A 14,864-nucleotide genomic window follows, 5' to 3' on the forward strand; every position below is an offset into this window, starting at 1 on the left:
CCAGGCAATCCACTGTCATGCCTGCAGTCCATCTCTGCCTGAGAATTTTCCAATTGACCATGACTATGGATCAAATCTAAGGGCATATAGCAATTCCTTCATACCAAAATTATCCCACTTAAATTTTTGTTTGATGTTTATGCACTGTTCAAAGTTGCCATTCCTGTGCCACAGGTGACTGCAGTTTTGTGGCATATGGTACCTTTTGAAAACAAAGAAAGATAGCTCTTTACTGTGGAAAAGATGCCTATATTTCAGGACTATTACTGTATTTCTGGTTAATACTGTATTAGGTATTAGTTTTCTTTTTGACAGTACAGTGAAAATATAGATACAAAATAACTCTGGTCTTGGACATAAAGCAACTTGCACTTCTCTTTGTCTTGAAACCAAGGCATGAGCCCGGATTTACCAATATTGGCTGAATTCGGTAAACTTCTGTTCTGAATTTGCATGAGAGCTTTGGGGCCAAGGCCCACGTGTATCATATTTTGTGAAGAGGCAGAGACAGCAAGGGTAGAAAACAGCTGTTATTCATATGTTGCACCTTTTCTCAACAAAACATAAAGATTTTTTGCGCATGAACACAATGTGGAGGCTTTCAGCAGGATTGAGCACATTGGCTCTGAAGGTCTGTTAGGTCAATGATCCATGAGGTAGGAAGGATTTGTTCAATAGACCAGAACAGCTCGGTTGGGGCCATCAAAGGACTTAGGAGTCAAAAATCCATGTTTTCAATTCCTAGGTCTGTTCCAACAGGTAAGCAGCCCATTCTAGTCCATTCCCCTCCTCCCCTAAAAACCCATTGCACTTATCAAAATATGTATAGGATTGATCAGAATGCTTTACAAAACACACTGCCTTATATGCGGGTAAGACACTTTAAGAAAGGTCAAGAGTTATTTCCCAACCCTAAGTGTTTACATGATAGATGCTAATCTAATCTGTCTAGACCATAACGCCCTTAACAGACAGAAAAAACCTGGCAAGTGAACTCCCAGATAAGTCTCTGTACCTGGTATGATTTAAAGGGACAACACGTGTCTCTTACAAGGGCTTGTGGCCTCCGACTGCTCCCTGTTAGCAGCTGAGAGCCCTCTCCCAGAGAGTGGCTGGTGAATTCTCCTTAGGTCTGCACCATCATTTTGGTTGAATGTTAATCCTCATTAACAGCGCTGCATTGACATCCCTGGAAACCAAGCGTTTTCCACAGAGCAGAGCTTCCCCTCTGTGCCCTGCTGGCGTACTTTGACCCCAATATGAAGCGATCGCTTCTAGGAATAAGACAGCGGCTTGGTTTCCATTGGCCCTTCTGCTCACACCAGCCAGAGGGGTAACTGCAGCATCAGAGGAGATATGTGGAGACCAGGACATGAACGGAGACCTCAGAGAGCATAAGGTCACAGGCCATAAAGCACCTAACAGGTCGCAATAGTTATTACTTGAGAGGTGCCTAGGCCGGTTAAGCACCTCCAGAGAAGGGCTTAGCACTTTTATTTTCCACTGGTCACTGCTGAATCAGCTTATGGGGCTAGCTGTGGCTGTGGTCCATGCCGGTGTGGTCACTGGTAGGTTAGCTGGTCTTCCTTCCAGATCAATGGCCTGTAACTGACTGACAACTTATTCAAAAGACTAAATTGGTCTTGATCGTAAGACTTAAGGGGATTCATCGGTTTTCTTAATCCCTTGATGAATTGCTTTCCCTGTTCAAAAAAAGCAACAGCAACAACAACAAAAAGCATCTTATTTCAGATCTGCATCTTTCTAAGGACCTATTGTTATTTTAAAGCTATTGAAGCTATTCTTATTTAAAGAGGAACTTGATTGCTTCTTTTAAAAAATCAAGACAATGATAAGGTAAACATTTTTTTAACCTAAGTATCCCATTAACTCTATGATAAGGCATGACAAATAACGATTCGTTCAGCGACCCTACAACCCACACCTAGCCACAATGTGGTAAAATAAAGAAATTAATGGCAGCTTTTCCTTTGAATTCACTTGCAAAGGAGCTCAGCATTTTAGACCATAAGATTTTTCTCTTTGAGTCACAGTGTAGTACTACATACTTGCTTAGTCTTCATGAATGCTTTGCTCTCATTTCAGTAAATGTTAATTTGCATGAGACACTTGTGGCTTTAAAGAGACAGCACTGGCTCCCTGTGTCTACTCATCTAATTTCCTTCCATCTGAAAACAATCACAGAGATCTGAGGAACATCATCAACATCCCTGCTCTGACAGGAGATACAGTCATTTCTAAGTGAATACACAAAAAATAAAGATGTTAATAATATTTTATTATGTTCACACAAGTGGCAATTCAAGTTAAAGAATACGTTCCAAATACATTATTGTTCACATCGTGTACATTTTTAACTTCCTTGAGAAAGTGTACCTTAATTAGACAGCTGTAATCCAAATTACAGTTTCTCATTTGTTAAAGCTGTTAAAATACCTTAAATCAGCTGCATATGTTTGAGATAATAATGAAAATAACTGCATTAGCAAAAATTATCTGAATGCGAGAGGACTATAAATAGATAGGAGGTGGATTGGACAGTCGGTGGATTCTGAGTTGGAATAAAAACATCTTACTTAAGCCAAAAACATGGCAACCAATATTTTCTGTTATAAAAATATTTGAGATGAATTTAGTTTTTATGAAAGCTGTCTGAAACTAAAATGAATAGCAGAAGTTCTCTGTTTGTTTACAAGTCAGCGTTAATACCTGAAGCGTAAAGCAAGGCACCTTATGAGCAATGACAACAAACCTTTGATTGTATTCAGAAATCCTTTTTGCCAGGGGTTAAGAATGACTGTACGTTCATGCTTTCTCAGAGTAACCTCCACCTTGATAACGCTTGTCATTTGAGCAAATTGTATGACAGGTCTGTGAGGTGGATTACTACTGTCCACTAGAGGCTGTAATGAGACCAACAATGTCATTTTATGACAAACTGAAGACTTAGACTGTAATGATCAATAATTGTGAAATTACTTTTCACACTCAGTACATCATCAATCACTAGATTTCCCTGAATGTGAATGTTTAAAAAAAAAAAAAAATTCCAACTTCCTATACCTCTTATTCTCCCATTTTTCGTAGATACTATTAATTGTATAAAACTTGCAGCGTAGATGACACGTTACAACTAGTGGATTGAAAGACAGCGTCTTCCAGACAGTGCACATCTTGCATGTCAAACTGATGAATATCTTCTGGTCAAGACTGCATTCAGCTGGGAGTCGTATCAGTTTCAGCACATCCCCAGCAGTAAATAAAAATGCTTGAGTCGATGTGGGTTCTTGTGTCCCACTCACCACCGCGGTGTCAGAGCGCCTGTCTGTACTGTGCTCAACCAGCTGAGCAGCATCTGTCACGTATCTCTGCTCTCTTTCTTTCCCCAGGGGCAGGAAGGTCTGCAATGGAAGAGTTTTGTTTTGGAAGTTTGCTGCTACTTTCATGTACGCATCCCTTGCTATATGGCCTCCTCAGAGGGGGTAAGGTGATGAGGTTTAGGGTGGCTCTTAGCTGCTGTGAGAGTGCACCACAGGTGTTTGGGGTAGCCCTTGAGCAGGATCTGACCGCTTCAGTGCTGAGTTGCTTCTCTTTATTCTTGTTGTCTGAACTATCTTGGTGGCAGATAAAATCACGTCTACTTTTCACAGCAAATTACTTTCTCTTCTGGCTTAGTTCTGCACTCCTGGGTCAACAGGCTGCGGTGCCTTAATAGATACTGAGGGACCTCTGCCCTGGCCATTTAGTGAAGGTCACGTTCAGGTGCTGTTTCCCACCCCCTCTGCCTTCACCAGCATCTCCATATTTTGCGGTATTCTTTGCGGAGGGAATATATTGAGCCCCAGTGTAGGCCCTCAGCAGGGGAGCTGCAGAGGCACAAGGACGTCTTGTGACATGGTATTATACCCTGTGTGTCAGGCAATGTCTGTAGAAGCATAGTCCCCTCATCTCTCATCTGTTAATGCAACCAACATACATCGAGTCAAAACAGAGGTGAGGAACGGCTTATGAACCTGATGTGGCTGGCAGCAGTTGCGGCACTTCCCAAAGCCACAGGTTAAGGCTGCCTGCTGGCTCAGGAAAACAACATTGCTTTGCCTTACGATGGACTTATATTTTAGGGGTCTCTTTTCAACTCTGAAGCAGAAACACAGACAAAGATTTAAAAGCCTAGAGCCTGGAGCGTGGCAAAGAATGTGGGTCCTGTGGCAAACACCGTAGCCACAGAGTGGAGGAATACACAAGCTTCTTACATGAGCCTGCTGCAGAAGGGAAAGTTGCCCAAAGCTTGCTTCAGCATGAATGTGGCTTCTCTTTCTCTGTGTGTGCCACACCTCTTGGCAAGGTGAACGTTTGAGAAGGAAAGATTCCTTTCTCCTGAGGTAACACTCTCTACAACTGGAATAAAAAAGGTGGCAGACAGGAGAATGCCGCGTACTCAGAAGTGAACCCTCACGATGGGGTTGCGGCTTCTCTGGGGCCTTTGCTTGATTTTCAGTAATCTCCAGTCTGTGTCTCTCTCCCCTGGTTCCTTCTATTAAATCAATGAACCTTGCATTAGCTGGGTGAAGATAATTTTGCTGTCTGCTTTGCTGCTGTAGATTCACTGTCTCGTAGTGCTGAGTGGCACGTTTGTCCAGACATCTTGGCCTGTCGCTGCTTCTGTCCCCAGACCGCTCCTAAAACGGAAAGTGATGTTGGATTTCATAGTGAACCTGAACTAAAGATGCTGAAGGTGCTGTGGTAAAAGATCCTTATGTTTCATAACGGTAGTCTGTATTACAACTTATGTTTCATAACGGTAGTCTGTATTACAATATCAACTCTAAATCAAGAGCACCGCAGCTTACAATGTTATTATTACGTTCTTTAGCAATTACGGTGAAGTAGTACAGTCATTTATAGAAGGGACTACTTTGCTGATCTGCGTTAAAGACAGGCTGAGTCCTAGGGTACTTTGCATCTAGACTCTAATGCTAGATTTAATGCTAAAATCTAATGCTAATATATAATGGAGACATAGGAGATATACCTGCACTAGAAACCCGGGACCTTGGAGCTTATTGTTCTGGCGGATTGGTACAAGCCTGGTCTGGATGGCCACGTTGCAGGGAGTGCACCTCTGAGGCCCTTCCGAGGCCTGTGACCCCACGGCGTCCAGCTCTACAGAGCTGGTACATAACGGCCTTTGGTATTTATGCAACATTTTTTGCAACGTCCTTGCGGTGGGGAGAGGCTTTCTCTGGGCTGTGCCTCCCTTCCTGATGCCAAAGCAGAGACTGAATGCCTTCTTATGGACCACTGTCAGGTTGCATGCAAGCATAGCAGCCTGCCATCCTTTGGCTGTATTCCTCCCATTCATGGCTTCCATAATTTGTTTTATTTCTCCAAGTTGTTCCTGGCTTGGTAATTTGGTCTTTTGCCTTTTCTTCTAAGACCTGAAGACCAGACTGAGCCAGTCCAGGACGAGGACATTTTCTCCGGTCTCCGGTTTGCATCCGTGCTCGTTACCTGCCCATCACTGCAGTTTATGGCACTGCAGAGACCCGTGTTGAGAGGAGTAAGAGATCAATGAGCTGACGCCGGAGCGCTGGGGAAGCGTAAGTTGCCTTCGCTGGGGGGAGTTTGGGAGAGGCTCCCCGTGGTCTGCGTACAGCCGGCAGCGATGCGAGGGGATCTTTGATGAAATGCGTGCTGAGGAATCCAGAGGGAGTTAGTACCCAAACATGCGTGGTTCAGCCCTGCCTGTCTTGTAGTTCAGTGACGGTATGAGTCAGAGCCTCTTTGGTCTGAATGAAGTGGAAGGTACTTTCTACAAAGCAACTCAAGCATATGCCAAGGATCCGGATAAATAAAACTAATTCAGAAAAAGGGAGTGGGATGCAGGCTCTAGCTCTAAATCACTTCGCAGTTCTCCACAGCGAAATGCAATATGGCATCTTAAATAAAATCACCCTCTTCTGACTCTCGCAGAGGCTGCTTCAGAGCATTCCCTGGCTTCCAGCACAGTTTGATTTCCTCCCTTTGAGAGACAGACCAGCCTTGACTGAGCAACCGATTTTCATGCATCCCTTAAACCAGCATTCCCTGCCATTTCTGAGGGACAGCACGCTTCGCTAGCTGTCTCTTCCTTCCCCCTTAAACAATATAGGTTTGGGGTTGGTCGTGTGTCGTCCCCCCCCCCCCCAGCTCATTTCTTCCCGCCTGCAAAGTGCTTTGAGATCCCCGCGACGCAGCCTGCCCCAGCAGCCGGGACTTGTGTGGAGAACAGCGGCGTGGGCAGGGATTAATCCCGCCGTGGAGAGCCAGCCTGGCCTTTCAAGTGTTACAAGGAGAAGGAGGAGGTAAGCGGCGAGCCGAGCCCCCCCCCCCCCCCCCCCAGCCTGGCCTCCCCTCCCGGCCCCGGCGCCCCCGGGGCAGCGTGCGGCGGCCGCGCAAAGGGTTAAGGCCGCCTTGGCCCGGCGGTGCTGTGCGTATGCAATAATCTGTGTGGCTCTCTTGGCCGCCTGCCAGAGTGTTGCCTTGCCTCCTCCTCCTCCTCCTCCCTTCTCCCCCCCCCCGCCTTTTGCATGAAGTAGGATCCTTGAGCTGTTGCAGAGGCAGCCAACTGCTCCATATTTGGCTTCTATTACCCATTTACATGCTGGAGAGAGGAGAGGGAGCGAGCGCTGTACCGCAGACATCATTTCTACTACAGTGGTGGAGACATCCCGGACCTGTGTCATTGCAGGGGGAAGGAAAAAAAACCAAACAAACAAAAAAGCAGACCCAAGCCCCGTGAGCAGCTAGGAAGACATTTGTGTGCGAGTCTCTCTCTGACCCCCCCCCGCCAACCCCACCTCCACTGACACTTTACAGTAAGTGGCTTTTTCTTCCTCCTCTGCTTTTTGCCTCCCCCCCCCCCGCTTCTTCCCTTGTTTAGACTGTAAACCGCCGGCGATTTCCAGCTGGAAAAACACGGGGCCGGGGGGGAGGGGAGCGCACTGCCCACCACCCCGCCGCGGGGCTGCAGCCCGCCTCGCTGCGGCCGCCCCCGGCCCGCCACGGCCCGGCCCGGCCCGGCCCGGCCCGCAGGCGCTGCCGCCGCGGGCCCGGCCCCGGCCCCGGCGGGGGGGGAGGGAGACGGCCGCGAAATGGCCGAGGGCGCCGGCGGAGGGAGCGGAGCGGGGGTGCGGGGACGCGCTGCGCCCCGCCGCGGGAGCGGGGGGCCGGGGCCGGGCGGTGGGGCCGGGGCGGCCCCGCGGAGGGAGCCGCTCGTACAGCCCTGCCCTCCCCCATGGCTCCTTCCTCACCCCCCCGGCCCGGCCCGGGCCCGGCGGGGTGTGGGTGGCCGCGGGGAGGGTGGACATTTTGCGAGCCGCCGCTCCCCCCGGTGCGGCGGCCTGGGGCTGTGTGTGAGGCCGCGCCTGTGTGCGGGGGGGTGCGGTGTCCGTCCGTCCGTCTGTCTGTCTGTGCGTGCGTGTGTGTTGCGTGCCGTGCGTGTGGCGACACGGGCTGTGTGTGTGTGTGCGTGTGTGTTGGTGCGTGCGTGTGGCTGCGCGGTGCGGGGGGGCCGTGCGGTGCGCGTACGCCGGGCGGGCCCGGCGGGGCGCAGCGCAGCGCGGGGCCGGGTGCCGGCGGGGCCGGTCGCCGCCGCACGGCGTATGTAGTACGGGGCTGGGCGGCTGCCGGAGGGTGAATGAAGCGAGGAGGAGGCGGCGGCGGCGGCGGAGGAGGAGGAGGCGGCGCTGGGGCTGGGATGTGCCCGGCAGCAGCCCCGCTCCGCTTCACTCAGGGCCCAGGCCGGCTGCAGACGCCACCCGGTACTGCCGGGCGGGGGCGGGAGGGCCCGGGGGGAGAGGGGCACCCCGGGGGATGGGGGGGTGGGGGGCGGGCCGCCGCCCCGCTGCCTGCCCGCGGCCGCGGGGTCCGGCCGGCCGCGTCCCCCGGCGCCCGCCGGGAGCGGGGCCGGGCTTGCCCGCTGCCGCCGCCCCGGGGCTCCGCTCGCCTCCGGCGGCGGCCGCTGCCGCCCTGCCGCTCGCCTTCCCCCTTCCCCGCCCCGGGGTGCGCTTGGGTCGGGCCGGGGGTTGGTTGGGTTGGGTTGGGTTGGGGCCGGGGGGGGGAGGTTTGCGTTGCTTTTCGGTTTTTTTTAGGCATTGTAATTTACCGGCAGCAAACAAATAAATGACCCCTTGTATGTTTGTGGGTGCTGAATCCGTCAGTGCAATTCCTGAGAATATTAAAGTCTAAATTAAAGCATGCTGGAAAACGTTAGCTCCTACTGTAATAGTAATAGCGACAATAATAAAATGACAGAATTGGGAGCGATTTACATGTTATTGAAGAGGAGGAATTACTGAAGAGTAATAATAGAAAAAACAAGTTGGAAACCCGTTATATAATGCACTGTGTAGATAACGGGAGCGACAGGCTATTTTTATTTTGTTTACTGTATGCTGTGTAATAGGGACTCCTCCGAGCAGCATCTCTCCCCCGTGAGCCCGAACTCCAGACAGAACGGGGGAAAAATTTTTAGCATTCCTGTTATGCCCAGGCGAAGAAATCCGCGTTTGTAAAACCTTCCTCCTTACAAATGTTTTCTGCATACAGATCGGCAAGGGTGCGGGTAGATGACCTTTGCCAGAGACCTTTTCCCTTTTTTATGGTATAGAAATTCATATTTTGTAACGCACGTTACACTTTAACCTTTAACACTCATGGTTATGCATTTTATGCAGTAATGGTTACTTTACGTGTCAGATGTGGTCAGGCGTAGTGAGTTACTCTGCTTACACACCGAGAAGTCAAGGACTTTTAATTTCAGTTTCGCATGAAGCCTTCCCCTAAAGGAAAATCCCGGCTTTGCGTTAATCTGTTTCTGTTCGGCTGATGGAGACGGCTCAGTTTTATGATACGGAGCAAGGGTTGTGAATGAGGGAGAGGGAAACTGAGAATGGCTGGGGAAAATATTACGCCGTAGTTATTTTTGCGATGCTGTGAGATAATAGTAAGTTGTAATTGCACGTTATTGCACCTAATTTGTTCGTAAAACCGGCCCGGTATTTTACGGGTAGCTGGTTTTTTTTTTTTTTTTGAAGGGTGGCTGTAATCTCTTTGCTTTTTACATAAGGCAGAGGTCGATAGATTTTCCTCCGCGCTTGCCTGTCTGTCTGTCTCTCTCATCATGTAGCGACATGTCAGCGGTGTAGGCTTTCAGCGCGCTTACTCCAGCCCTGATCAGTCATGTAATTAGATCGGGCTGCCATGGTAACAGACGGTGTTCACCGTCCATTCAGGTGTGTGTGCGGATGGCGGGCGACCCACCGGGCTACCGCCGGCCCTGCGTCTGCCGCGTTGTGCCGTGTCGGTGGTGTACGGCCAGCGCCTTGGGCTTGCCAAAAAACGAAGGATGCTGGTGGCGGTGGTGGTTTTCCTAATGGCTGAACTTCTCGGGAAGGGTGTTCTTTGCCTACTGTAGTGTCAGGCAGATGGGACAGTACGTGGCACGCTTAGCAGGTTAGCCAAATCGTCGCTTTCACTTGCGTTTATTATTAGCAAATTAACAAAGGTGTGGTACTTTGTAAAAATGTTTTTGGCTTATAAAAGCGTGCATAAAAGTTTCTTCGGAGTTTTCCTTTTTTTTTTTTTTTTTTTTTTTTTGCTGGCTGGTTTAACTGTTTGGTGGCTGTAACGGTGTTTGCGAGTTTGTGACGGTTCCCATTCCAGCATTCATATTTTAGGCCACAGGCTTGTTGTTCTCCACTCATGTACTGTACTTCACACCTTCTGGCCAGTAAAATTAAAATCAGTGATACCTGATACCGCTATCGTCGCTTAGGTTTGTTAAGCCTCTTTGTAGTTCTTAGCAAGGTCTGGGCCCTTTTGTGTTTTAGGTGAAAGCTGACTTCATTTTCTCCTGATAAAAAATGAAGTATATACTATTGAAAACAATTTACTCATCAGTAAATAACTCGTTTCTGATACTGGTATTTTTTTGCCCTTTTTTTTTCATTTGTGCTTATAAAAATATTACAGCTATAGAACAGGAGACTTTCTGCCACAAAGTCAGTAATACCTTGAAAAAAATATGCAGTCCTGTTAGCTTCTAGCTGCATACTGCTCTTAAAAAGGTATTTAACCAAGGAATATGTATTTGTCTTCATTCCCAGTGTTTGGATACCACTTTTGAGCCATTCTTTCACAAATGTAGGTATAATTTTTGAATACTCTGTTCTAATGTCATAAATCTGGATTGACTCCAGGGGACAGGATTGTGAGCCACTTACATGGGTGTATATCTAGAATAACTCCATTTATTGGACTTAATCCAGGCATGTAGTAGAGTAACAGAGCTCAGAAAGTGATCTGCTGCATATCGCTGTTATTTTCTCTGTATTTTTTTATGGCAAAAAGCACTGTGGGCCTAAATAGGATTTTTGCCTGATCAAGGAGCTGCATTAAGCATCTGCAGAAATTGTTAACACCCCTATTCCAGTCGCTAATCTTGCGTGCACTTACACTAATATTGAACTTGGCCTGGAGGATTTCATGTCTCGATGATGAGAAGTCATCAGCACCCACAGCTCCCGAGCGTTTGTAGTACCAGGCTGGAACATAATGCAATCCAGAAATATCTCAGTAAAATAGATATTTTAATCGCTCTGATGGTAAAGCACAGGAGCTGGAGGAGGTAATGAGAAATGCCTGTCGGTGGGTTCAGCTCTTGCAGTGCCAGGCAGCTGGCGGTCTCGAGTTTGGTGTGACGAGTTTGCAGGTCTCAGCCTGCCTGCTGAGCAGCGGCGTTTCTCCTCAGAGGGGCGAGGGGACGGGGAGTTGGCGGGCAGTTTCCGACACCCGAAGCGCAGCTCTTCAGTGCCGCGACTAACTCGCCCTTCTGGTTAGGAGAGAATATCCTCCGCTGGGCACCACCGCCTCCGTTTTGGGCCTCTGTACCGAGGAGGTGGCTTGAAATAGAGGAGCCTGTTAGGAGGATGGGCTGGAGAGAGTGGAATAATCACGCACGGGACGACTCCTGTAGAGTCAGCCTTTGCGTGCCGCACGCTGCTTATACATATTTTATTGTAAGACAAATTACCTGTGTGACTAAGAGCAGTAGAAAGTAATTATTTTCAAAAAGGCCGTATATACATAGTTACGAGACTTTTTGAAAATAAATGGTGCAACTCTTCTCCCTTGCCCTTCTGGCCTGCTTGAATTTATTTAGAAAGGCTGAAAAAAACTAGTCTTGTTTTAAGAGACATTTACAAGAGACCTGGAATTTCACTTAACAAAAATTTTTATGTAATAGATCTAGTGGCCTAGTTTCCTGTTAATTAAGAAAATAGATACTTAAATGCAGTCACCTGAAAAGCAACTAAGGATTTAAACATGAGAGTTTAAAAATAATGGCTTTAGTGCTGTAAAACAAAATCAAGGCCTAATTTTCCCCTTGCTGAAGTTCAGCAGCGCGTCTTAGGAGATGGCAGTCAGGATTATCATTGTCATTGTTCGTAGAGTGTGCTGCTTTTGTTGTGGTGTACTAATTGAAGGGGAAATGCCATAAAGCAGCATGGCAGGCTCTGAAGGAAATGCGTGTCAGAATTGCATAGTGGTCTGAAGCACTGGCTGGCTGCAAACCTACTCCAGCGTGTGAGGCAGCTGACGCTGGTGCCGCTTGAGAGAAGTCGGGCTATGTGACAGCCTTAGCCAAGCACACAGGTTGTGAATGATTTGGCTGCTTTGGAGGACTGTACAGGTACAGTGTGTACAATTCACACAGTGCAGATAACAGATTTAGTTGTAGGTCTCTTCTGAGACTGCTGGAACCAACTCTGCTTTAACAAGTAAAAATATAATTAGCTTGAGAAACAGAAGTACAACAGGCTTGGCACAGGTAAATATTTCATTGCAAAGAAATTATGTGCTATGTTCCAGCAACTTCAATAGCCTAAGCTTTGCAAACTGAAAATCATGACCTCATCCTTTCGTTTTACTTTTATGCAAGACTCTAAGTGCGATAAATAAATAAATAGCTATTTGGACAAAGGCACTGTATTTTGGAGTCTTGTTCAGTGGTTCACATTCTTTATATAAAGAAGTTGAAGATTTGTACGTGGTTTTGGCTGAGCTGATACATGACTAACGTTTAAAAATGTAAGAAACTTTGCAGGCTCCTGACTTTTGCAAAAAGACAAAAACCAGATCGATGACCATAATTCCTTTTTGATCTCAGTGCGTGTGTTGAGAATGTAATGCTTCATGTTTGTTTGTTCCCCCCTCCCCCCCCCCCCCCCGCCCCGGTAGTCTGAGGTGGTTGTACAACACATGCTGATCTGTGTGTGTGCATTGGTCCCAGTCTGCAAAGTTACTTTAGTACATGTCCCAGTGAGGGTTTTGCTGAATGAGGATTGATTAAAGAACCTATCTAGAGTTAAGTATGTGTGTAAATCCTTCCATAAATAGGAATGAGTAAGTATGCTCATAAACTGAAACAACAAAAATGCTTCTCAGTGAGGGAGAAATGGTCCCACTAAATCCTTTTATTGTCCCAAGAGTGATAAAAATATTTGGTGAGAGTCCAAGTGAAAAAACAAAATGTATTTTGTTTAATGTGTGATGTCAGCAGAAATTCAGTGCTGGCTCTTTGTAATTTTACTGAGAAAAAATACAGAAATATAAAAAAAAAAATTCACCTTGGTAGAATTTTCCTTTGTTTATATTATTTGGGAATTTGCGGCAATATGCATCGACTCTAGCGTGCCACTGTTAATGACAAAATAGTGCACAAGGTAACGTCACATTCCCAAAGCTGGTTATTTTTCGCCTAATAGTGGTAGTTGTAGCAGTATGTTTTCTGGATGATGCCGCTCCTCAAATAAAATATGTTCTGTTGGCAGTGAAGACAGTCATCTCAACTCGCTTATGATTCTTCATCTCATTAAGATCACATTTAGGGAAAAGAGCACTCAGTTTGAATAAATGGGCTCTGCTCTCTACTGTATGTGCTCTGTCTGCAGGATTAAATCTATAGTTTATTTGTGCTTGAGTAATAGCAAAAGCAGTCTCTCTCAGTCTTTGTTGGGATGTCCTAGCATGTTGTAAATTGTTTGACTCTTAACTGTGTTTTTGTTTCTTTTTATTTTGGTTTCCATCTCCTCAACTCCTGGATCAACAGTCACATCGCAGGCCACGCCAGATGGGCAAGCAATACAAGCTGTGAATTTATTCTTGACCCCTGTAGGACAGTGACCACCTTCATTTTTGTCTTCACTATACAGATATGCACTGCCAATAAGGTGAGAATATAATGCTTTTTATTTCCTCTAACAAGCGTACACTGTCTGCTCTGGGCTTTAATCAGCGTGGATGCCTTACCGGTGTCTGTACGATTACCTACCTGTGATCCGTTTGTACTTCCCTTGCCTGGCAGTAGAGGTCCTTGAGAAACTCTCATCAGAAAAATTCCATTACCTCTGGTGACTCAGTTCGGTGACTTGCAGGACAGTGGGTCTCAGATGAGTGGTTTTATGCTCACCTCGGGTCAGAGCGTATTCAGTTACTAAAAGATGACAGAATGAATGGAAAAGTTTACAGGCTTTGATTTTTGTGGTAAAATGCCACACGTAAAATTGTATAAATCCTTCCTGCACTTTTATGAATGTTCTCAGTGCTTCTTGTTGCTTGCAGCCTGCTTGACTTTTCCAGTGTCCTGAGTTCCTCCTGTGTGCTAAACTTTGTCTGACATAAGGATGTTTCCCAGGATAACCAGTCACTATTGACGTGCCTGGGTGTCTTTTACTCTGGTTTGAGGAATGTTTTCAATTCTTCTGATTTTATTTCCCTGAAATGCTGTAGCCAGACAGGGTGTAATAGTGCACATGTATCAGTCTGCTCTCCCTCTCCTCTCTCTCTCCCCTTCCCATATGGTTGTGGAGAATACCTTGAAAAAACCAAGTCTCAAGGCTCAATGATCATACTGCCAATGAAAAGGACATAAATTTTTATTTTATTTCTTTAATCTGATTGTCATTAAGCCAGCCTGGTTTTTTGGACCTGTTACATGATTTTTGAGTGCTTGGGATTGGCCATACTGCTAACGCTTAAAAAAAAAGATAAAGGGTCATAAGAAAATTGCCTGTGTCTTTAAATAAAAGAAAATGAAATGTAGCGGTTGCTTGCAGAAAATCAAAGGATTTTTTTTTTCTACTTACAGCCAGAAAACTTAATTACTAGAGAGTTCTGTTTATGAGAGGCTGATCAGAATGTCTCCATTGCAGAATAACTTTTTAATGTATACAGTATGTCATAGAAAAGCATGCAGCACATAATTTACATTTTATTGTGGCTGTGGGGAAGGGTGCTGTGCTTTAAAAGGAAGTTGTCTAAGCAAGTAGTTACATGCAAAGACATGCCTGTTACGGTTTACAAATGAGGTTGAGTGGTGGGGGTGGATTGTAACCACTATATCTCTTTGGAGGAATAAGAATTTCTTGAGAGTGAAAAACCACACAAAGTGCCCGTGTGCTGACACATTTCGTCTTTCCATTTTGGAAGAAAACTGAGTTGGTAGCAGCTATTGACTTGGGAGATTGAAGAGAAGGAAGCTTTTTGTTATGACGTTACAATTTCCACGAAGCATTTAATTTTTTTCAGAACTAGCTTGGGTTGTATGAAATTGTATTTATTTGCAGAAGTGATTACTACAGGAAAGGCTTATATCTCTTAATTAGAAGAAGTAATTGTTTATAGTGTATTGGTCAAATCCTAGGAATAATCAGATTGTGTTATCCACAATGTATTGCTAAGTCACTTCGAATATTTTAGCATCTGGCATTTCCTGTGATTGCACGAGAAAGAATATATTA

At 46.4% G+C, this 14,864-nt stretch overlaps 1 protein-coding gene across 8 annotated transcripts in view; it reads left to right on the forward strand.

The window, feature by feature from the left end:
• Positions 1-14,864, forward strand: part of ATXN1 (ataxin 1) — a 240,389-nt gene that overhangs the window by 12,669 nt on the left and 212,856 nt on the right. For 2 of the 8 annotated variants that reach the window (XM_087764007.1, XM_087763964.1), the window contains exons 1-4: positions 5,510-5,621; positions 6,234-6,365; positions 6,752-6,878; positions 13,175-13,295. The gene's annotated coding sequence lies outside the window, so the exon portion shown is untranslated. The other 6 variants (XM_087763953.1, XM_087763982.1, XM_087763974.1 and 3 more) reach the window with 5 other exon arrangements.

This window comes from Nipponia nippon, unplaced genomic scaffold (assembly GCF_047370975.1).
Source record: "Nipponia nippon isolate SJK-2023a ecotype South Korea unplaced genomic scaffold, ASM4737097v1 scaffold_1, whole genome shotgun sequence".
Lineage (NCBI taxonomy): Eukaryota > Metazoa > Chordata > Aves > Pelecaniformes > Threskiornithidae > Nipponia > Nipponia nippon.